Source organism: Marmota marmota, unplaced genomic scaffold (genome assembly GCF_001458135.2).
Source record: "Marmota marmota marmota unplaced genomic scaffold, marMar, whole genome shotgun sequence".
In the NCBI taxonomy this organism is placed as follows: domain Eukaryota; kingdom Metazoa; phylum Chordata; class Mammalia; order Rodentia; family Sciuridae; genus Marmota; species Marmota marmota.
In genome coordinates, this window is record NW_025999869.1 from 14,624,654 (window position 1) to 14,647,155 (window position 22,502).

The 22,502-nt window shown below is 39.4% G+C and overlaps 1 protein-coding gene across 8 annotated transcripts in view; it reads left to right on the plus strand.

Annotated features, from left to right (window-relative positions):
* Ebf1 (EBF transcription factor 1) overlaps window positions 1–22,502 on the plus strand; it is a 383,619-nt gene that overhangs the window by 31,237 nt on the left and 329,880 nt on the right. The gene's annotated exons all lie outside the window — the stretch shown is intronic.

Here is a 22,502-nt window from a genome sequence, read left to right on the forward strand (position 1 = left end):
GAGATTTTTCTACCGTTATTTTCAGGGTTTGATTGCAGCTCATACTGTATTGTACGTTGATTAATTTATCCTGCTTGTCTTAATTATTGTGTTTTTAAACAGATCCATATTACTAATCTGACATGACCAAGTAAATCACTGTAGAACAATAAATCTGTTTTAGTCGTTCAGTGCAATTTTGAATCAGTGTGTGCACACATTATGCAGAGTTGCATTCCAAATATTCATTTTACATTTTAATTATTGAAATTCATTGTATGGAAACATGTATGATAAACCATTCGTTACATGGCATTACTCATCGGGAGTTAAATGGCCTGGAAGCTTTATAGATACTGTCAGTCGGCAGGCAGGAGACAGCCAGCATCCTCTGCTAGTCTGAAAAGTCTTGCTGATAAGACTGACTGATCCCCTCCTTGAGGAAATCAACAGTCACACAAAAGTCCCTTTTGGGGTTGTGGTCATATTGATTTTTGATGACAGCAGCAACTACCACCAAAGAAATAAACCACTTTTTGTCTTTCAAATTCTTCACCTCTTTTGCGCTTCCATTTATGGTTTTGCAGCTGAAAAAAACCTCGAGGTTTTGCTGCATCGTAACAAAAGATTGTTGATTTCAATCTATGTGGTTCTTTAGACTTTAACCCAATACCAATTGCCAAGTAGCTTTATCAAAATTACATTTCAATTGGATTCTTTGATAAAATACCTCTCCCTCATAGTCATTAAAAATACAGGTGTGACTAATAATATATTTGATTGAAAGTTAAGCGATGTGAAAGTTTTAACGTACAGTGCCGTTGCGTGCCGCCTGTAGAAGTGGGGACAAGTTTATCTGCCAGAGCAGGTATGCCATTCAAATAATTGCTTTTGCTGCCATGGAAGATAAAAGTCTTCAAATGAATAAGGTCAAAAATAAATATAAGCTTTATGCTGTTTGTTTCCATTAGATATACTTCTTCAAAATACCACTTCTTATTTTAAGCAAGTTTTTCTTACCCTTTTATTAAAAAAGAAAGCATTCTGATCAAAGGACTAGCCCAAATAGTCATCCAAACTTTGAAACTCTAAGTATTTTGTTCTGCCACACAGTTCCTTTTGGTTTAAATGATGACAAGGACTTCACCTTGCCACCCGCAATGAAAACACTTTTTTGCTTGTGAATGGGTTAAGCTTTTAAGTTCTTCGTTTGGTTTTAAGCTGTGACTCTGATATAGAAGGTTGATATGACTGTGGTTTGAATAACATTTGATTTGACCTGTTCCTGTGGGCTGCGATGGCTAAGAAACTTGACTCAGCAGTGCTGTAATTAGCCGGCCCGTGTTTTTGAAACAGGATTGTGTTACCTGGATTGCATTAGTGTGGCTTCTATTGCTGCCGCCTCGCATCTGTCCCAGTAGGGTACTTAAAACCTTTTCTTGGCTGGGATAGTTCAAACAATTTAGGCAAAATAAGTATGCACTTTATGCTGTTGGTGGCTTTAGAGATATTACTTATGACATTTATCCTTTTCATTTTCCCCCCATTTTGGTTGGACAAAGTAGAAAACACTGTGTCGTTAATCTTGGTCTCTGAAGGTAGGAGAACTTTAAAAAACGGCTGGAGCACAGTGTTTGTGCACAGGTCCCACCATATGTTCCTTTGCTGGCTCTTGCCACCGTCTCATATGAACTATCTTTTCATGCGGTGATACCAGTTGATAGGCAAAACCCCATTGAGCTATTTTTATTTGCATCTGAGTTTTCAGAATTTATTTGTCCTCCAGTCTGCCAAGGGTTTTAAAAACTCTGGTCCCGTCTGGGCTGATATGTGAAACTTCCATTTTTAACAACAACAGAAAATAACAACAAGAAAATAATGTTTGTGAAGAAGGAGGTTTCATGAAATTGCTGCAAAGGAAGGAAACATGATGGCCACCGTGTTTGAATTTCATAGTTCCCAATTTCATTCTATATTACTGATTGCATAATATCTGTTTATGTGCGTAGAGTCTGATTTGCTTTCAGATTTATGGATGCAAATCCTTGAATATTTTGCAAAAATAGGCTATGGGCCTGCTTTCAGGAGCAGAAGTGACTGTTTTTACAAGATGCATACAATATGTAATTATAGAGCTGAGGGTGCAGGCAGTCCTTGCCTTGGAATTTAGCATAGTTTTCACATGCAGTCACCTTTTGAGCACCAATAATTTTTAGCTTCCTTGCTTGTCCTTCGGAATTTGGAAGAACACTGCTATTTTTATCAGTCAAAAGACTTTTAGCAGTGGTTATTCAGGAAAACTATTTATAGGAGAGATAGAAGATGCTTTCTGTTCATACAGCCATGGTGCAGGGCAAGCTATTTCTGTGTTAAATTTTGGCTGCATTATTTGCTGTCAGTGATTTGGGGCCATCAGATTGGAATATTTTATCAAAAAGTAGAGTTAACAAAATCAGCAGTTGCGTCCTGGGACTTAGAAAATGAGTTTCTAATTTCTTCCAGTGGCATGCTACAAAGTCAGAAAAATAGGACCCAAATTCTTTTTCACCGTTGTGACAATTTATCAAGTCACTTCAAAAAAGTTCATAGAAAATTTAGGTAAAAGGCAGGAAGTGTACATCTGGAGTTGACTGCTGGGATACTTTTCTGCTAGATGCCAAATGGCTTGAGTATGAATCACAAAACCCAGCCTGTGCCCAGTGATCCAGATATTTGGGCTGTGCAGACGTGGGAAAAGTCAGATGTGTTATGTTTAATAGCCGATGACCAGAAACTAATAACAGCAAATTTCATTATCATTGAGGTAAAGGGCTATGTGTGGTAATTATTGTTAAAGTAAATAGCAAAAAATGACTTCCAGTTATTGAATTAAGGTGGAGATTGATTTAACATATTCACACACTAACTCATATTTGAATTTAAAAGGTTTGCAATAAAAATCCATGTTTAGAAATTGAATAAATTGTAGTTTTATTACTACATTGGATATCCTTGTGTCCTAACCTTTTTCCTTGGAGTTATCTTAGTTCAATAAATAAAACCTCATTAGACTATTCCCATTTCAACGAGTTTATTAAATTTTGCAGGAGTAATTAGCATAAGCTGTGCTAATTTTTCTGGAAGACTAATGAGGGAGGTTCTTAATTAGGTTTACTTTGTAGGAATCAGAAAAGATGATAATGACAAAAGTCACATAGGGAAGTTTGAACTGGGAACCCAGTTTTTTTCTGAACCCATAAAAAACTTTCCCTTTTCTATATGGAAGCTTTTTTTCTTTTAATATACCCTTATTTGTATATATTAAAAGCAAAGACTGCTGTTCTGTTCCAGATCTAGTTAGTTAAGATTAGCTTCCTTACTTGATTCATTTCACAAAACTCTTTATTTTCCTAAATTAACTTTGAGTGATGACAAGGATGAATACAGTCAGTTTTACAAAACCATTTCTTTCTCTGAATTTTACTATAGGGTTCCTTTCACACAGAGCCCTGATGTTCCTGGCTAGAGTGCACAGGATGGGGGAAGCTCAATATTTATTTGTTTGTTTTTTCAGTTTAGCACCAGTGTGATTGATGAAATAGTTGAATCACTAAGTAAGGAGAGACAGTGGGAACCCAGTTCTTGAGTTCTTTGTACTGTGAATCTTTAGCTCTTAACAACAGGATTTAAAAAAAAAATGGATAGAAATAATAATGGATGAAATTCCTTCCCAAATCATGTTCTCCTATCTCATGTGAATTGGGTTCACTTCTTTCAGGGTATAATGTGAATTGAGTAACTTGTCAGTTTTGAGTTCCTCAAAACCAATATATTTTTTTAAAGCTATTTTTTAGTTGTCAACAGATATTTTATTTTATTTATTTATATGCGGTGCTGAGAATTGAACCCAGGGCCTCATACATGCCGGGCAAGTGCTCTACCCTTGAGCCAGAGCTCCAGCCTCTCAAAGCTAATATTTAAAACACAGATTTTCAAAGTCTGTCAGTTAATATACCTCTCACAATTTGGGGTCTGCTTATGATAACTTTAAGATTTGCCATGTCTTTCTTTTTTGCATATAAGAATCCCTAAATGTGTATGTTTAGGCCATGTGATATATGACATTTAAAAAATACACAAATTTTGTAACATGAAAACCCTCTTCTGTTTGGAATTACTTCAGGCCACACATACCCTAGGCTCCTCTTCCCAACACTCCTCCCCCACAAAAAAAAAAAAAAGAAAGAAAGAAAGAAAAAAAAGAAAAAGAACTTACATTTGTTTTTTTTCATAAGTGTCTAATATCTTCTGCATCTAGATTATTTTTAACTAGTTGGTTTATTTTCTGACTCTTGCCTGAAATAAAATGCCCAGTAAGGAAAATATTAGTGTGTTCATTTTACCTGTTGATTTTTTTCATGATGTACATAATTTGAACACAACACCTAACCATGTTAGGATCATGCGGAGAAAAAGTTTTACTGGGAACCCACTCTTCATCCAAGAGGAAACAAGTCGGAACTAAGACACTTCAGAGGAGGGTAGTCTAGTCTTACTACTAGGCTAACTTTTTTGATTAAATTGATCCTGATATATTTATATCACATGTATGTTCACCTGTAAACTATAGTAAAACTTTAGACTTAGGATGCTTATATGCATCTTTTACCTTTAGACAGGGTAGGGTAGATATTCTCCTAAGATGGTGTCAGCATTGGGGCCCCTCAACAATTAATGACTTCCTTCTGTCTTTTATCATCAGCAGTAAATCCCAAAATCCATCAAAATGTTCTTTTTTTTTTTTTGCCTTCCTTAAAAGTAAAGTCTTTAACTAACATGAACATGATGATACACTTTCATTAATGTTGCAAATGAGGTTTTTGGCTAGAATTTCATGACATTCCTTCATTGTCCTTTCAACTCTTGATTATTTTTGTCTTCATCCTGCTTTTGGAAGGACCAATCACCAAACATAATCATTGTGCACAATACACAAACAGCTGTCTGGGTTGCAAAGAACCAGAGGTGTGAATGCATTTCTGAGAGTTCTGATAAACCTTTTCTACCATCTCATTTTCTAACCTTGCCTGCTGGGTTAAAATAAAACGGAAGAGGAATTCACTCTTTAAAATTGCCCCAGGCAGAATAATTGCTGTCCTTTTGGTTGCTTTGAGAGGTTTGCAGTTTTTCAAAAGTGGAAAGCCAGCATCGATACAGAGCATGAATTTATGGTTGTTTATTAACCCTCGTGTGCGTAAGCATTTGTTTTCTCAGTGGGAATTCATATGTGATTATTAGCAATGAGACTTATGTGAGCAAGTATCATTCTGAAATTTATCACATATCAGATAATACTATTCAGAATATGAGATGAGCCTTATGCATTTATGTGCAGTTTGCTACTGTGATAAGAAAATAACTAATACAATAAGCTAATAGCAGTCTATATTCCATTTGCTATCTGCTATTCTCAGATACACAACCAGGATACATTAACTTGCATTTCAAATACGCTGACAATATATCATAATGCAAAGTACTTTTACATGGTATAATACTTCTGCAGACACTGGATAATGAACAACAGTGGTTTTCCTGTAAAGGAAATAATGGTAACAACTTCCAAGAAATGTATTTAACGGAGCTGCAGAGCATCAGCAGTGTGTATGTGTAACATGGCCTGGGTGTCGGCTCATGGTGTGGGTTTTTATCCTGTCATCATAACTTTGCTTTTGTAACAGTTCTGGAAAAACACAGAAAAGCAGTACAATATCCCCTGTGTGTCACATTAGCAACTCTGCACAGTTAGTTTGTGATGATAATATATCAGTATATTAGGCACGCTTTTACTTTTCTAAAAGAATCACTTAGAATTGAAGACAAAACAAAACCTCCCCAAGTACAGCTCTCCATTGATAAAAATTCTCCTCATATTCCCCTAATATCTGCACCCTGCCAAAGTCTCTAATAAAAATTGACCAGATTTTAAAGACTCCATTTAGAACTTCCAGCATAAATAGATGGCATTTTGGTCATTTTAGTTTGCATGAGATGTTATCTAAAATAGACTACCAGTGCTGTTTCTTGCCCCTGTTCCCCATCCCTTTTTTTTTCTCTTTTAGAACTGGGTAACTATACACCATCCAGAACAACATAAAAGTGACTCAGTACTCCTATTGCGGTTGATGAAATATGGTGAACAGTACAGTCTTGTCTTTGGTTGCTTGTGCCTTTAAAGGTGTGGGAGATGAAGATAAATCTCCCTTGCAAACTGTTTCTCCAGTTACAAGCCTTTGTCCAGAAGCAAATGAAGGTTTTAACATTACAGTACTTATTATAATAGAATTTTAATTACTCTAATCCTGCTAAAGTGTGAAGCTCTCTGTGTGTGTGTGTGTGTGTGTGTATGCACGTGCACACACACACAGTCACATGTGTGTGTATTCTTCACAGGAAGGGAATCAAGCCAAAATAACAGCAGCAGCAGCAACAACAACAACAGCAAACAAACCTGTCATATTTTCTTTGGGGGAGGAGTGTCACTTATGTTAAAGGATGCAAACTTAATGAAACTGACTCTGGGTAAGGAGACAGTGGCGTTTGGTCTTTGTCACCTGTTAAATCCACTTTCAGTGGGAACAGTGCTTGGGGAATTTTCATTTTTCAAGGTGAAGTGCTTGGTTCCAGTTCCAAACATGCCCAGGGCCCTACTTGTAATGACTTAACCAGACAAGCTGGCAATTATATAGCTCGATCCCACACAATAAACCCCCAAATGGCACTCAGTAACTATACCATCCCGCTAACTGTTTGAGGCACAATAGTTTTGTAATATAATATAAAGTAATAGTGTTAGCCAACACATCTTTAATAAGATATTGTTCGTGCCTTTGCCATATGCTGCAGAGCTGCCTCTCACTCGGTGGGCCTTTTGATTCCTCTCAATAAGATTATTTCAAATACTCTAATCCTGAATCATTGACATGAATACAAAAGCCTAGTGACATCTAATAGATGCCTCTTAGCTTTGCTTTTCCTCTTGTTCCTTTCCTTTTTCTTCTCTTTTTACCTGACAAAAAGCTTATGGACACTTGGGCTCTGTCTCTCAGTAGCAGCATGGGGGGCTCCTCATGAAATATAAAGGAGGAAAAAGACTGACAGAGGCCCGATAAGCTACAGAGTGAAGGGCCATAGATTAAAAGTAAATGCCAGTAAATCCTACTCTGTACACTCACTTGTTCTTTTATTGTTTTCTTTAACACTTTCAGTGCCAGGGCCAGGAGGGAAAGAGAAAGTAGTAATCCAAGTGCCCATGAGCTTTTTAAAATCTGGATGTGGTCACTGTACATATTTTATGGGGCTTTAGCAAGGTTCTTAAATTTTGATTCATGTAAAGGTGTTGCTGGTGGATTTGTTTTTAAAAAATGCCCTTTTAATCAATATCAGGACTCCCTCAGGAACTTTTTTTGCTCATTGGCTGCTCCGTTGACCCAGTATTGACAGTGAATGGGGTTGGGTGGCTGGGTAGGTCAGTAGGAAGAGTGTCTCTCTGTGAGGGAGTGAATATTGGGGGCGCAGGACCTGATATTTTCAAGGTCGAAAGAACTTTTTCTTCTCTTTTGAAAAAATGAATTGAAAATTACAAATGCGAAATGTTACTGTGTTTTGCATCACGATATCAGCCCCTTCATCTTCCGATGTTGTTGGTCATGTTTGCGCCCAGATTGCTCCGCCTGCGCTGAACGGTGCGCGCAGACCTAGCCTAAGAGTTAGGACTGCAGGTAGACACTTTTCTAATGATTGGAAAGTTGCTCTCCTCTCCATCCTTCCCAAGCAACCATGACTGGAGGTCTTTTTCACTCTATTTGCAGATCAGAATATCACACTCCTTGCAATCTATTTATATTCTTCGGTAGATAAATGATGGGGGATTTCCCCCTTTAAAATATGCTTCCCATTCATTAGCATTCTGATCCCTTAATATTATCTTAAAATATTATTTTTAATAGTTTTGCATGCATTATTGACTGAAGTTCCCTCACAAAATGAAGTTAATTTGAAGAATTCTAAACCTGCATTAGGGTTGGTTTCACATGCAATGCACATGAACGCTTGGGAGCGTGTGCACACACACACATACACACTACAAAGACAAAACAGGTGACGAATAGTGAGCAGTTTTGTTTTCTAGAAAATTCTTTAGAGAACAAAGTTGATTAAGAATTATCTTTGAAGCATCTACCAACAGTGTGGAAAACTTATGCTTTTCTACAGAACCTGGATGTTTTCTTCTTTTCTTTTAATTTTTTAGTTGTAGATGAACACAACAATACCTTTATTTTATTTATTTATTTTTATGCAGTACTGAGGATCAAACCCAGTGCCTCACACATGCTAGGCAAGTGCTCCACCACTGAGCCACACCCCCAGCCCCACAACCTTAATGTTTTCTTAAAACCCAATTCTAATTTCAGATGGGCACCATGCATCTTAGAATATCTTCAGAAAAGCTGAATCCTCTCTCCTGTGACCATAGGACTAGGAGTACCCTGCTCCATTGGTCCATATGACAGAACCTTAAAACAAAACAGACTTAACTACTGCCAGTTTAATAGTTAACTACATCTCAATGGTACTTGAAAAGTTTTAGAGCACATTAATGGCTCATATAATTCTCTTCTCACAAATGGGCTCCACTTGTGAGATCTGTAAACTGAGGCATGCAGCCTAAGGGATTTTCCAATGTGTCAATGATAAAGCAAGTCCTTAGAAGCCCTGCATGTACTAATCCTCAGCTTGAGTTTTTTCCTCCTCCATTGCTTTCCATATTTTGTAATGTTTCACTTATTTTACTTGACGACCACAGTTCATTCTTTCTGTATATTTTCCTAAACTCATTCATCTGACCAGTTTTCTTAGTTGATGTCATACTTTGTTTTTTGGATTAAAAATGATAATAAGATGTATCAACTGTTGTACTCATTGCTGGAGCAATGGGAATTCATGTGTCCTCAGGTAATTTGATGAGAGAATTTACTGTATTTCAATGGGAAGAAATAGGCACTGAGGCAGAGACAAATGTGTAGAAGTCATAGCACAGTGGAAAAGGCATAGATATTGAAGTCCATCCACTGAGGGATCTAATCTCTTCGCTGCTATTAGTATCTTAGCCTCAGGGAGTTCAGTTTTACCGTCTTTTATTTATTTTTTAAAAAATATTTATTTATTTATTTTAGTTGTACACAATACCTTTGTTTTTATTTATTCATTATATATGTGATGCTGAGGATCGAACCCACGGCCTCGCATGTGCTAGATCTACGGCTGAGCCATAATCCCAGCCCGAGTTTTACCTTCTTTTAAGTGGGAAAAGTCATTTCTATTTTGAAAGATAGTGACAATTAAAATACCTAGCTTGGGCTTGGCACATATCAGGTGCTTAAAATTAGATAGCTCTTATAATCCAATCATCATATTCCATATAGATTGGTGTTTTTAATTGACCATCTCCATGGAACTTTTTAAAAACTTACTGAAGTTAATCATGGTAGCTGAGGCTTCTTGGATGAGGATTCATTCATTTTATTCTTTCTACAAATGTTCATTGAGCTTCTGCTATAAGCTGTACACTGTTCTCAGGGCTGGCTTCATAAGGTACAAAGTGAAGGGCCATCCATTAAAAGTAAATGCTGGTAATATCCAGGCCTGGTTCCTGGCCTCATGGGGCTTCTCTGTCTCAGAGTTGACAAAAAGAAAATAAATAGATAGATAAGTTAGAATAGTAATAGCAAGTAGAAATAAAGAAATTGATTTTTTTTTTTTTTTAAGCAGAGGAGCACTGAAGCTGCCTTTTCTCCTGTAGCCTGGCCAATTCCATGGCTTTAGTTCAGGCCTCTGAGGCAGTCCACATTTTGTTTAGGGCCTCAGGCTGTGGGGTCAGACTACCCTGGCTTCAAATCCCAGCTCTGCCAGCACTGTGGGACAGTGGGCAGTGTGACTTCTCTAAGGCCCAGTTTCCTCATTCCACACATGGGTGTGGGAGTGGTCGTTCCTGCTTTAGAGGACATGGGACGTACATACACACACATGGAGCTGTCTTGGTCTAATGCCTGGCACAGGATACATGTTCCACATGATGTGGCTGTTGTTTTTAAAATACAGCCTGGAATGAAGAGATCGCCAGGACCCTTTCCAGCTGTGGAATCCTAGTTTTAGTTCCTTGTGGGACTGCCAAGCACAGCGAGGCAGATGGACTCTTTAGAAGGGAGACTGCTGTGTGCCCAAGAGGACAGTGACGGACTGGGTGGTTGCTGCCTATCCCCAGCACACAGCACGGTGCCTGGCTGGTGTGTAATAAATAGATGCTTGGGGTATGTTTTTGTGAAATAAAAGGAAGAATGAAAGGGGCTAGAAATGCAGTCAACGACTCTGGTAGTCTCCTCTCTCTGCCTAAAGACCAGCTTGTTATAACTACACAGTAAAGTGAAGCCGTGCTGCCATTAAAGAATGATGAGAAACAGAAAATGCAAGATAAAATATTAAATTTGTTAGACTTAAAAATGTTAATCTTCGCACGATTACCATGCAAATCTCCTCGTTGCCTAACTGTTTAATTGATGGAGTAAATCACGGAGCAGACACGTAAGTGAAAACCCTCTGTTGACATTCTCACAAAGCACATTTCCAAGAATATATTCTGTTAACTAGTGTGTCTGTTACACACGTTAATGTAAATTTTAAAAATAACACATATCTGTTGCATCTTTAGCAAGTCAGCATCTTTCAGAGAGTTTGGGGGAAAACTTTAATTTTTTTTTTTTTGGTAGGGGCACCTGGCCATTGTCCCATGGTTATGTCAGATGTGAAATCTGTATTGAGACAGCCCATGTTTAAGCTGTGCCTTTCTTTAGCATAATGTTAGACTTAAGAATTTACCTTTTTTTTTTCTTTCAGGCAAATGTAGTATTGACAAGCTACTGTGGTGGCTGAAGGGTTAATAAATTCTCTCCACTCTCCCCACCCCATGTCCCCCTCCCCCAATCCCATCATGTGCCTGGTTGATTCTGAAAGAAGGGGCTTGAAGTTGCCCACAGGGCATCCCTTTTCCCAGCCTTCTCCAAGGCCACCTGGGCAGACGGGAGCTTGCCTTCTGTCCTTAGGACACAAAATCCAATCAGACGCCTGGTCTGCCAGTCTCTGACCTGTGAGCTGGGGAGAGGGAGGAGAAACAGCGGCGCTCATATTTGATAGGATGCATCTTTGTGGCTTTAGGGGGCTCTGTGACCACTGGAAGAAGGAGGTTCTCCCTTATTTTCAAGATAAGGTGTCATTCATGAGAGCAATGTGCTGAACTAATCAGGTTAATTGAGAAGCCCCCGAATGGTCCTCAGCGAGCCCATCTCTCCTTCCTGTTCAAGGCAGATAGCGCAGTTCAGGCAGCTTACACGTATTTTTGTTCTCTCCCCAAAGCTCATGAAATCTGCAGGCGGCCAGAGGACGTAGGCTCAGCTGATTGTCACTCAGACTGTGGGTTCTTATTGTAGAACAGCCTAACATTAAAAAATAAAATACAACAAAACAAGGAGGCCTTCTTGAGATTGAGAGACCGAATGCCTTGAAGTGTCTGATACTTGTTTTTTAAAGTTAAAATAATCTCTGTGTCTCAGATCAGCCGGGAAAGACTGTTGGTTGCAGAATCCAGATAGATTCTTCCCTGGCTGTTTTATTTAAGAGGGAAACTTTTACAATATCTCATTGTGGTGTGTCAGCGGTGACAAGCAGTTTCTTCAGCGGGGTTTCGATTCTGTGGCTCCCTAAGGGGACAGGGGGGGGCCCTGATGGCACCAATCGCATGGTGGGCCTCCCCCCCTGGAGCCAAGTGGAGGAGGGAACCAGAGGGCTCAGCTTGAATTCCGTGCAGGGCGGGGGCTCCTCCTCTGCCTTCTCCACTCAAAATGATCTGTCATAGTTTAATTTTAAACACCGTCATTGACTATTCTTTCTTTCTACCCCACCTCTTTCCCCACTTTTTTTTTTTCCCCTCTTGGAAGTTCCAGGAATGACTTTAATTATCTCCACAATCAAATTCTCGTTGCTGCCTCTGTGAAAGTGTGTAGTCATAGATTGCAGGGATTATTTTCTTTAGCACTTGGGGATAGAGAAACCGGTTGTTTCAAAATGAGAACCAGCTGGTTCCACAGAGCCCTCATTTAATGGGGAGCCACTCTGTACACAAAGCCTCCGCGCAGGTCAGTCATTACGGTCAACCCCGAATCAGCAGTGTTTGGTCTATCACCCTTTATTAAATGTCGAGTGAGGAGTGATTGAGCCGATATGATGATAATAATTTTAAAAAATCAACACACTCTGCATCTTTAATTTTGTCTCAGCTAAACATTCAGGTTTGGAAGGAACGTTTCTCAAACTTCTTCCTAGGGTAATTATAATCGTAGGCCTGCTGTCTCATGGATGGCTGTGACGTGTGTGGAGCTTTAACCCTCTCTACATCTAGAAAATAAAATTAAGCTCATCTTTCAACATCATCTTTTATCTGACAAGCACAGTAGATAGATAAAAGGTAGATAGCCAGGTGGTGGGTCCCATTAATAGAACCGATTGGAGGGCAGAGATAACTGCTATTATCAGACATCTTTTATACCATCCTGTGAAATAAGAATGGGAGTGATACTCCATATATATTTTGCTGTCCTTCTAGCTTGTGGAAATTGGTTTGTTGTCATACCCTGTTAATCTCTAGCAGCACCAAATTCAATATGAAATGAGGAAGGTACTTCCAGTGTTTGTTTGAAATACTTTGGAAGCATGCAAAGAAGGAGGGGGGAATATAAAAGACATAAAACCTCAGGAGATATTCACTTATGAGCATGATTTGTTTTCAGAATCCAGGTTGCATTTTTATAAGACAAACAATTTGGGGGGATGCAGCATTTATCACATCAGAAGTTGAAGGTTAAAAAAAAAAGACCCCACCTTCACATAGTTAAAAATCTAGTTAACTGGATTTTATCTCACAAATATGAGCAATTACTTTGCATTATTAATAAAAATATGTGCCTTGTAAAAATCGCAACATGCTTTTTTGCACTGACATCAATGCAACAAGATAATTTGAAGAAAGAGTAAAGATTAAGAAATTTATTTCCACAGGGAGTTTGATCAACAAATTGAGCACTCATCTATGCATTTTTAATTATTTTTATTTTGGGAATTTCTGTATCAAATATGGTTTGGTTAAAATCTTACCTAATAATTTTTTTTTTGTTGTTTACCAGCTACTTAATGTCTCCTTAGTTCAAACTATAATTCTATTATATATTTCCTGTATCTGTCTTTTAAAAAAATTCTGTGGGTTTTTTAATATAAAAAACAAATAACTGTTATATTTCCAGTCAGTCAAATTTGAACTGAATTTTACTTCCTGTTTCAAAGGTCAAGGCAGGCTGACCTCAACAGCAGTGTGGAGGCTGCTGAATTATTCATACCATTGACTTTGTGTCAGCTTCCACATTTGTGGAGAGGGATGTTTTATTCATTTATCTCATTTAGGGTTCTTCTCTGCACCTGTTTCTACCATTAAGTACCCTGTAATTTGCATTTGATGCTAATTTAGTTTCATATCAGCCTGGTCCCCCCTTGTTAATTTAATTTTCTAAGACCCTTTTCATTACAGTAGAACTGTTTTCCTCTTTAAAGCAAACATCTATACAAGTAATTGTATAAACTGCCTTTTAAATAATATCTTTTAGAAGATTCCATCGTTTAATTCCTTAATTCCTATAATTAGGCATGGTTTGATTAATGTTTCAAAGGGTTAAATTAAAATGCAGAATTACTCAAATACATACTTGAATAATTTCTTACGTGAGCAGTGTTAGCATCATGATGCTCTTCCTGATAGTTCTCCGAGCAGTATGTCTTAACAGCAGTCATTTTCTTTATTTAGAGTGCTGTTTAGTTTACTAATAGTTCTTTCTTTCAAATCACTGTGCTCTCAACATTACCTGTGAAACGTTCATATTTTCTTTCATCAAATTGCTGATAGGTGGTGGCTTAAAAATATTTCAGCAACATTAATAATGACATACCCAAACTAAGGAGGGCAGAATTAGGTCCAATTCTTTCATCTATCCTGGAAGTTTGTTACACTGAATTTCAGGAAACTGTGTTACATTATAGGTCTGTTTCTCTTCTTACCATTGCTTTTCTTTCTGTCTGATGCTCAGAGTTAGATTCTTGGGATTCTGTCAGTTTCCCAGAAATGGTTCTAGCCAGTTTTCTTTCATTTATATCTGTGAACCTCAGTGGAGTTGAAGTCACCACCTAGATATTGTAGAAAGTAGGAGTGTGTTGTTTGAAGAAGCCTGATTAAAATGATGGTGACCTTGGTGACAGTGGCCTTGTTCCTGGGATGTCTGTTAGGGACTTGTTATCATGGGAACTAGCAACTCATATAAACCAGGTATGTAGCCCTCTGATTGTTGGTAAGAGTTTCACCTCAGTCCTTTCTCTGCAGCTGCTTGCGGGGTACTTAACTCAAAGGGGTCAATATTCTTCTAGGCTCCCTCAGTGGTGGGAATTTACCCACCCCCAGCCCCTTAGTGGTGGAAATATGAGTCACTACATCAAGTTCTAAGATATATGAAAATGATTCAGAAGGAAAGTGTAGTAATAGCCGAATCTTACCAAGAAATCAGCCAAGCTCTTGGTGAGCCCTCTTCCCACTGGGTTGGATTAGTTTGTGACCTGCTGCTCTTTTCTCTGGGGACACCAAATGGTGCCATTGCCTTGCATTTCCAGAAGGACCTCACAGTTCTATTGGAAGGGGGCTTCTCTCTTCTTCTCAGTTATAAATGATTCCTAGAGACCCCCCACCCCACCTTGTCATTGTGGAAATGAGAAGGGAAACCTCAGGTTCTCCTGCAGATAGTATCCTTCCTGTCCTGCTAAGGTAAAGCAGAGGGTGGCATGGAGGTCTCTTTCCCAAAGGTCTCTTTTAGTTGGGAACTTCTCTGGTGTACCCCACCACAAAATTTTTCAAATTTTATGGTTTATTAAGCCAGCTTTATGCTTGTGCTGATGGACCTAAAACAACATGAGAGTTTTTAGGAATGAAATATGGGATTTTTATTCATTAACAAAACGTTTACTTGCTGACACTCCACCCCTTCCACAATATAGACGTTCTTTTTAGTTTTGAGCAAGTTCGTGAGCTCCACCAGAAAAGTCTCCCCGAGGTTGCTTCAACAGCAGGGTTTAAAAACAATGAGGAATATTTGTGGAGCTCTGAAGAATGCAGGAAAGGTTTTCCCACCCAATTCTGGCTGATGCTTGGAATCCCACTGTCAGACTCTCATCCCTTTAGCTAAGAACCTTTGATCTTTACTGAGACACACACATAAGTTAGGAAAGGCCAGCACTTTAATTCTATTACATATCTCATAGGAGGAATGAAATCAAGATCCTACGTGGGTTGGCCTCTCTTTAATCTCTTTGACCTACTACATCGTTTTAGTTTTCACGACGACATTGTGAGATTGGCAGGGCTTTATGGACCCATTTGGTGGATATGGAGAATGGATAGTTTTGCTTAATCAAGCAAATATATCCCTTAGCTAGGTTTCCAAGGCAGGTTTTCTGAAGAATTTAGGTTCTTGGAGGAAGAAATCAAGTTTCCATCTGAGCTGAAGGGACTCTCCTAGATTAAGTCCAGTGCCTTCATTTTATAGATGAGAAAGCTGAGGCCAAGAGAAGCACAGAAACCTTGCCCAAAGCTCTAATTAGCCTTAGAGCCAGGACCATAAGCCAAGTCCCTGGCTCTGATTCCAGTGGCTTTTCTGCTTCTTCGCTGAGCCATCTGGGTCTCGCTCTGCTATCCATTTCACCTTGTATGAAATCAGCCTCAGGGAAGGATTCAACTTGTATTTTCTGGGTTTGGGTCCAAAGAAACCCCTGAGCTCTGTATCTCTAACAAGGCCCAGCATTGTGCACCACGCACCAGTTAAATTGTTCCTAAGAAATTATAACAGTCATGGGGAGGAGGAAGCTGAAGAGTATCCCATTCTGAAATATGACTTTATTTTTAAAAACTCACGTATTTCATTTATTTGCAACTGTGTCCATTCATGCTGTATCATAACATTGTGCAAAAAAATTGCAGTTTTTGTTTTTATTGTCAGAGATATTTCATCAATAGTCATTTTCCAGTAGGAATTCTATAAAGGTTCTTTCTATTCCAGACGTCTCGTTGTGAACAGTTATCCCTGACTATTATCTTTCTTGGGAAGGTACTGACACACATAAGTATTGAACTTGGCAATTTTCAAAGTACCCTCATTTAAAGAATTATTTTATATTTAAACTTAAACAATTAAAAAAAATGCCCTTTCCAAAAATAATAATAAAGGAAATGAGGCATTGTTGTAGACAATAATTCTGAAAAAAAAATCATAGTGAAAGGGGAAAAGAGTGCACTGTATTTCCACCTACTCAAAACCATTTTTGTGTATGATTTTGCCTAAGCCTGAGCAGGTTTGTCACACCTTTGAACAACCATGGAAGGGCAGAAGTCATGGGTAAGGTGCTGAGAAAATTATTAGCCTCTGGCATCATCTCAAGCTGAACTGCAGGAAAATGATTCCAAAAGGCAAAGGGCTATTGGCCTAGTAAGCCAGAGGGTGAGGCAGGGGGCCGTAGCTTTTGCACTTTTGCAGGTTGTAAGGAAAAAGGAGGAAGCAGCAATTATCTCAGCCTCTCTGGGCTGCCTGAAAGGATTGGCCTGACTTGGGAAAATTTTGATTTGCCATCTTGGTTCAAAGACAGGACTGAATGTGGTCAAGAGCTGAGTTCCTCTTCCCTGTGTCCCTCCCCTATCTGGTCACTTGGGTCCAAAGCTCTAATTTTAAAACGGTGGGACTTCAAATTTGTATATCCTCTTTCCTCTTCTTAAATTGTCCAGAAACATTCTACAGGCTGAATTCCTTCTTGCTCCCAAGCATTTTGATGTCTGAACTCAGGAAAAACAATTCTGCTCAACCTACATAAAATTGTTTTATGGTAGGATATGCTCTTGTCTGGGAACCACTGTTTTCAGATCACAGAGATACCTGTTGAGTTCATTAACCTCAAATAGGAGACACAAAGGAACCAGTACGATAATGCATTCAATAAATGCTCCAAAACATGTACTAACATAAAAGAAATTGTAACCTTTCTCCTGGATTGGGGACTGTCTCAGAGATACCTTGTGACCCTTCCAAGGTCCTCGATTATTAAGGAGATCACATTTGGTGTAGATCCTTTTGTTGTTTACAGATCACCACCAGATCCACTAAGCCATTCATCTGCTTCCCATCACTACCTGGCCCTTCCCAGGCCACTGCCCTACCTGCAACACTAGACTCAAAGTCATTCATTCATAATTTATTATCAGATTTAGTATAGATTGATGCCCTACTATGTTTTTTTTTTTTTCCTGTGCTAGGACTGTTATCTCCATTCTTGAACCCAAGTTCAAGAATATCCTTCTGTTATGGAGCAAACATGCTCTGGTTCTATGACAGGTCTGACAAGTTAAATTGCTCATTCTGAAGTTGGATTTTTCATTTATAATGAAAGTGAGAAGCAACCTGGTGTAGAATGCTGAACTAGGACACAGGAGACCTGGTTTTAATACTGCCTCTGCTGTTATTTAGACATGTGAGCCTCCGCAAGTTTCTTACCTTTTCTGGGTTTCAGTTTTCCCATTTATAAAATGAGAGAATTGGACACTTAGGATCTTTAAGGCTCCTTCTCTCTCAATGATTTTAATCCTCTATACTCCTATAAATCTGGCCGCCTCTTGCATCTGACATGGGACAGTAGCCTATTATTAAACATTTGATTGAGCAGCATGTACTATAAGGTAAATGGCAACTTCACAGTCTGTTCTGAACAGCAGCAGTGTTCTCAACCAGCTTTCCCTCCCCCTTCATTATCTGGCTCAAGGTAGCAGCTAGGTAATGAGGGACAAGGCAGTCGGCACAGCCATGGCTAAGATGTACCTAAGGCAAGGGGCTAGTGGGTGAGATCATTAGATGGGGTTCCTTATGAGGCTAATTGAGTTGGTGTTTTTAATTTATTGGTAGCATAACTTGGAAAAGATGGGGAAGGGATCTAGTAAAAAGAAATTGTAGGCTTGTAAAGTGTGAGGCACGTGGACTAACACATTTATCTACCTAAGATAGTAATCCCAATAGCCATCAGCAGAGGTGACCTTGCAAAGTTCCAGAGTTGTATGACTAGATTCCTCTGTTTTAAACTTGTCTTCCAAGTGAAGCAGCCCAAATATCAATATGTGGGATTATGCACTGAGTTGTACATAGTACATGCTCATTAAATTGTTGTTTACTGTCAGCACATTCACTTCATACCTGGGCTTTTAGGGTGAACAGTTTCCTTTAAGTCCCAATAACTGCATATCTTAACAATGAAGCTGGGAAAGTGTGTTCTCTGTTGATCTCTTGTGCTTGTGTGTGAAACAATACAATAGATATTACTGAAACTTAAAAAAATGAGAATTTCACAAAAGTTTGAAAATCTTTTCTGCTGTACATGCAGAGATGGGAGACTAAGAAAGAAAACTTTGTCTAGGATGGGAACAAAATTTCTCTTTTTTAAATTCTAAGTCTTCCAACCTTTGTGTATAAATATTGTAATGTTTTGATAGATCCCCCCAAAGAACCACCATTGTAAGACCCTTGGATAATGATTTTCTGGGAATTCCAGGTACTGAAGAGGCCCTCTTAGGATTTCCTGTTTTTCATTTGCTTTCCTTCGTTTCTTATTTTATGTCCAATAAAACTTCACTTTAAGCGGGATCAAGTGTTAAGACAAACCAACTACAGAGCTAATGTATGGAACATTAATTCTATAGAAATGCCCTATAAAAGCCTAAAGAAATAAGACTAACTATTAAAAAAAATCCATATGTCTCTGGAATTTTTATTTAAGTTTATATTAGCAATAATGACCTTGTTTCCAGGGAATTCGGTAACGATTAATGACCAGCAAGGGGTCACTGGCCCCAGGGTGCTTTGGGCCAACAACCCTTCCAACGGGGACAAGAACTGACCATTTATCCCAAGGAAGTGCCCCTAGGCGGGGTCCTTATCCTCTTGCCATATGACTGTAATTTAACCTCACCTTTTAAAGGGCCTTTAGGAGCAAAGATACAATGGGTCATGCTTTGAGTATTTAGAATTTATTTTTTCCATGCAATGCATAATTAGGTGTCATCTAATAGAATTGTCAAAATAAAGTTCATGAGTGTGATTCCTTTAATCTGACTTCACTTACCTTTTTTTTTTTTTGGTCTGTGTATCTGCTGGTTTCTATGGTGTAGTGTGACTCCACAGAGATGATTATATTCACCTTTCTGTATCTGGGTGTGTGTGATTATGTGTGTGTGTGTGTGGGGGGGTTTAAAAACACTCATTGTAGGATAAACTGAATAACTACAATATGGATTTTGTTTCATATTTGTTTTAATTGTAGGTGGACCCAGTAACCTTTATTTTATTTTTATGTGGTGCCAAGGATCGAACCCAGAACCCCATGCGTGCCAGGCAAGCGCTCTACCACTGAGCCACAACCCCAGCCCCTACAATGCAGATTTTTAAAACCTTGATCATAGTAGTTTTACTGGCAGTTTGGCAAGGATGTTGTTCTTCAATGTATAAAATAAGGGGCGAGAGGCTGAGTCAAATGAGTCTTTCTGGGTTACAGATGACTTTGTGGCATGATGGGCATTTGCATGTCCTATATGTTATTGTTGTAATTACCGTAGATGATGGTAATGACTAGTGTTTGTGAAGCATTACTATGCTAAGAATTCTCTCATTTAATCTTTACAACTATGCTTGGGGAATATTCGTCTTTTCTCCATTTTATAGACAAGAGAAATGGAGGGGGGGAGGGCGTCCCTGAGGGTTAAATGACTTGTCCAAGGTCAACACTGCTATTAAATGGTAGAGCTGGGATCCAGCTCTGCTGTAGCCAACCTCAAAGATCAGGGTCTTAATCATGACACTGTTCTGCCTCTCTATAAAAACTAACATTTCCATTTTCTGAGTGCAGCCTTTAATATATTCATTTAGGCAAATTTCCATCCTTGGCTGGCATAATCGCTATTCCTTTTGTTGGTCACTGATCCCCTGGGCTTCCCTCAAACATGGTCAGAGATGCCCCGGACTTTTTAAAGATGGAAGAAAGGCCACATGGCCCTGCATAATTTGACCGAGACAGCTGTGCAGTGGGTTGTTTCATTTAAATTACAACCACAAAAAGATGTGCCAGCCTTCATTGACACAAAGCTAAGGGCAGGAACACGATACCGTTTCCTGAACCTGCCCTGGGTTGCTGCCAAAGGTAAGCAGCCCCTGCTCAGCAGGGTCTCACAGACCACTGAGGAGGAGGCAGCTCCACTGAAACAATTAACCCCCCAGCCATCCCCAGGACCTGCGGCTCCAAATTCTCAGGGCTGGCTCTTACTTCCAGCTTGGAGTGGCAGACCCAGGCAGGAACTGAAGGCAGTTCATCTTGAGAGTTAGGGAGGAAAACAAAGGTGGGGATATTGAAGGCTGGGGCTTGGCTTTAGAGAAACCCCATTGCTCACAGACCAGGCATCTGAGAAGGATTCACAAGACCTGACAAATCTATTGATGGATTGTATTGGGGATTGAACCCAGAGGTGTTGTATCACTGAGTTACATCCTTAGCACTATTTATTTATTTATTTAGAGACAGAGTCTCCCTAAGTTGCTTAGGATCTTGCTGAATTGCTGAGGCAGGCTTTGAACTTGTGATCCTCCTATCTCAGCCACCTGAGTGCTGGGATTACAGTCAAATGTCACTCTGCCTGGCTCAATATACTTTTAGTATAGAATTTTTAAGAAGTTTGCTGTGTGTAATCTCACCCTGGGTTTTTTTTTTTTTTTTTTATATCCTTTGGATTTGAGTCTGATGGTCCAAAGGGTAGCTTTCATGCCCATTGTTCTTCTCTTTGCTTAGAGATATTTGGGAACTCTTCAGGCGCTGTGAGGCAAAGAACATATGCCTACATGACATGATTTCTTCTCTTTGGACAGAAGTTCTTGGATTGCATATTTTTCTCCATTAAATGATTTTTAAAATATCATTTATTTTGTTTCCTATTGCATCTTTCCAGAATTTCATTCATAGCGGCTGTTTCCTAAATCAGGTTTGGTTTTATTAAAATTATATGACATATTTCTGGAGGCTGAGGCAGGAGGTCACATGTTCAGGGCCAGCCTCAGCAACTTAGTGAATCCCTGTCTCAAAATAAAAAATATAAAGGGGTGCAGATGTGGCTTGGTGGTAGAGCACCCTTGGGTTCAACTCCTAGTACTGGGGGGAACATTATGTCTATTTCTGAAAACAAGCATACTCACTCTTCCAGAAAAGTCCACAGTAGTGACATGGTGTTTTGCATGTGCGTGTATTATGAGCCCCTGTAAGTGCCATGTAGGTTTGTATGAATTTATGTAAAATGACTTTTCTATCATAACTATTAATGATGAAAGAATACATTCTAAGCTTTTTTTTTTTAAACACATTACGATAAAAGGAAGGTAGAAATGACTTTTGCCCCTTGTAGAGAAAAAACATTGCAACAAAATTAATGAGGACAGACGGTGTGTGTTGTGCTGTGAATGTGATTGTGTGCAACTGCGGATCAGATCGGCTGGGATGGAGGCCCGCCGAGCAGGAACACCCCGTTTCTCGCCCCCCCTCTCAATGCCTCTCAGTAGTGGCATTGTGGGGACTCATGAATTACTTCTTACAGTCGGGGCTCCTTGCTATAAATCCAACCTTGGTGCCGAGCGCGCTGTGGGCAGCAGAGCACAGAGCAGGGCAGGCGGTGTTTGTGTTGTTGTTAGCGACACGTAGCGAGTTCCTCCTAAACGGAAAGGCCCCGGCTCCAGTTTGTCGCCAGTGAAAGCCGAAACACGAGTCGCACATGTGGAGAGGGAGCCGTTGGTCGGCCCCCTGGGGGATGGGGGCAGCAGGGGGGGAAGGGAGCGCAGTCTGCAGGGTTGGGAGGATTTCATTGCTGGGGGACGGGGTTGGGAAGCTAAGGGGTTAGGGTGGAAACTAAGAAAACAGCCTGAGGGGCACTAGGAAAGGGATGCCCTGACCCCTAAACACTGTGCACCTCCACCCCCATGGCATCTCACCCCTGGTTGGAATATTCGAGAGAATAAAAATGTGTACCCTTTGTAGTATGGCTTCAAAACGATTTTCTTTCCCAGGATATCCTGAGTCTGACGTTGGGTGGTTGGTTTTTTTTTTTTTTTTTTTTTTTTTGGTGGGTTAGCTGCTTAGGAGATGTCTCCTATCCCTTTAAGAGGCAAAAACACGAACAAATGTAAATGTAGCGACTTTAACACTTTCCCCTTCCTAACATTCATATAATTGCTGTTAAGCCACATTGAAAACCCTGGGGCCTGGTGTGCACCAGGGTAAAG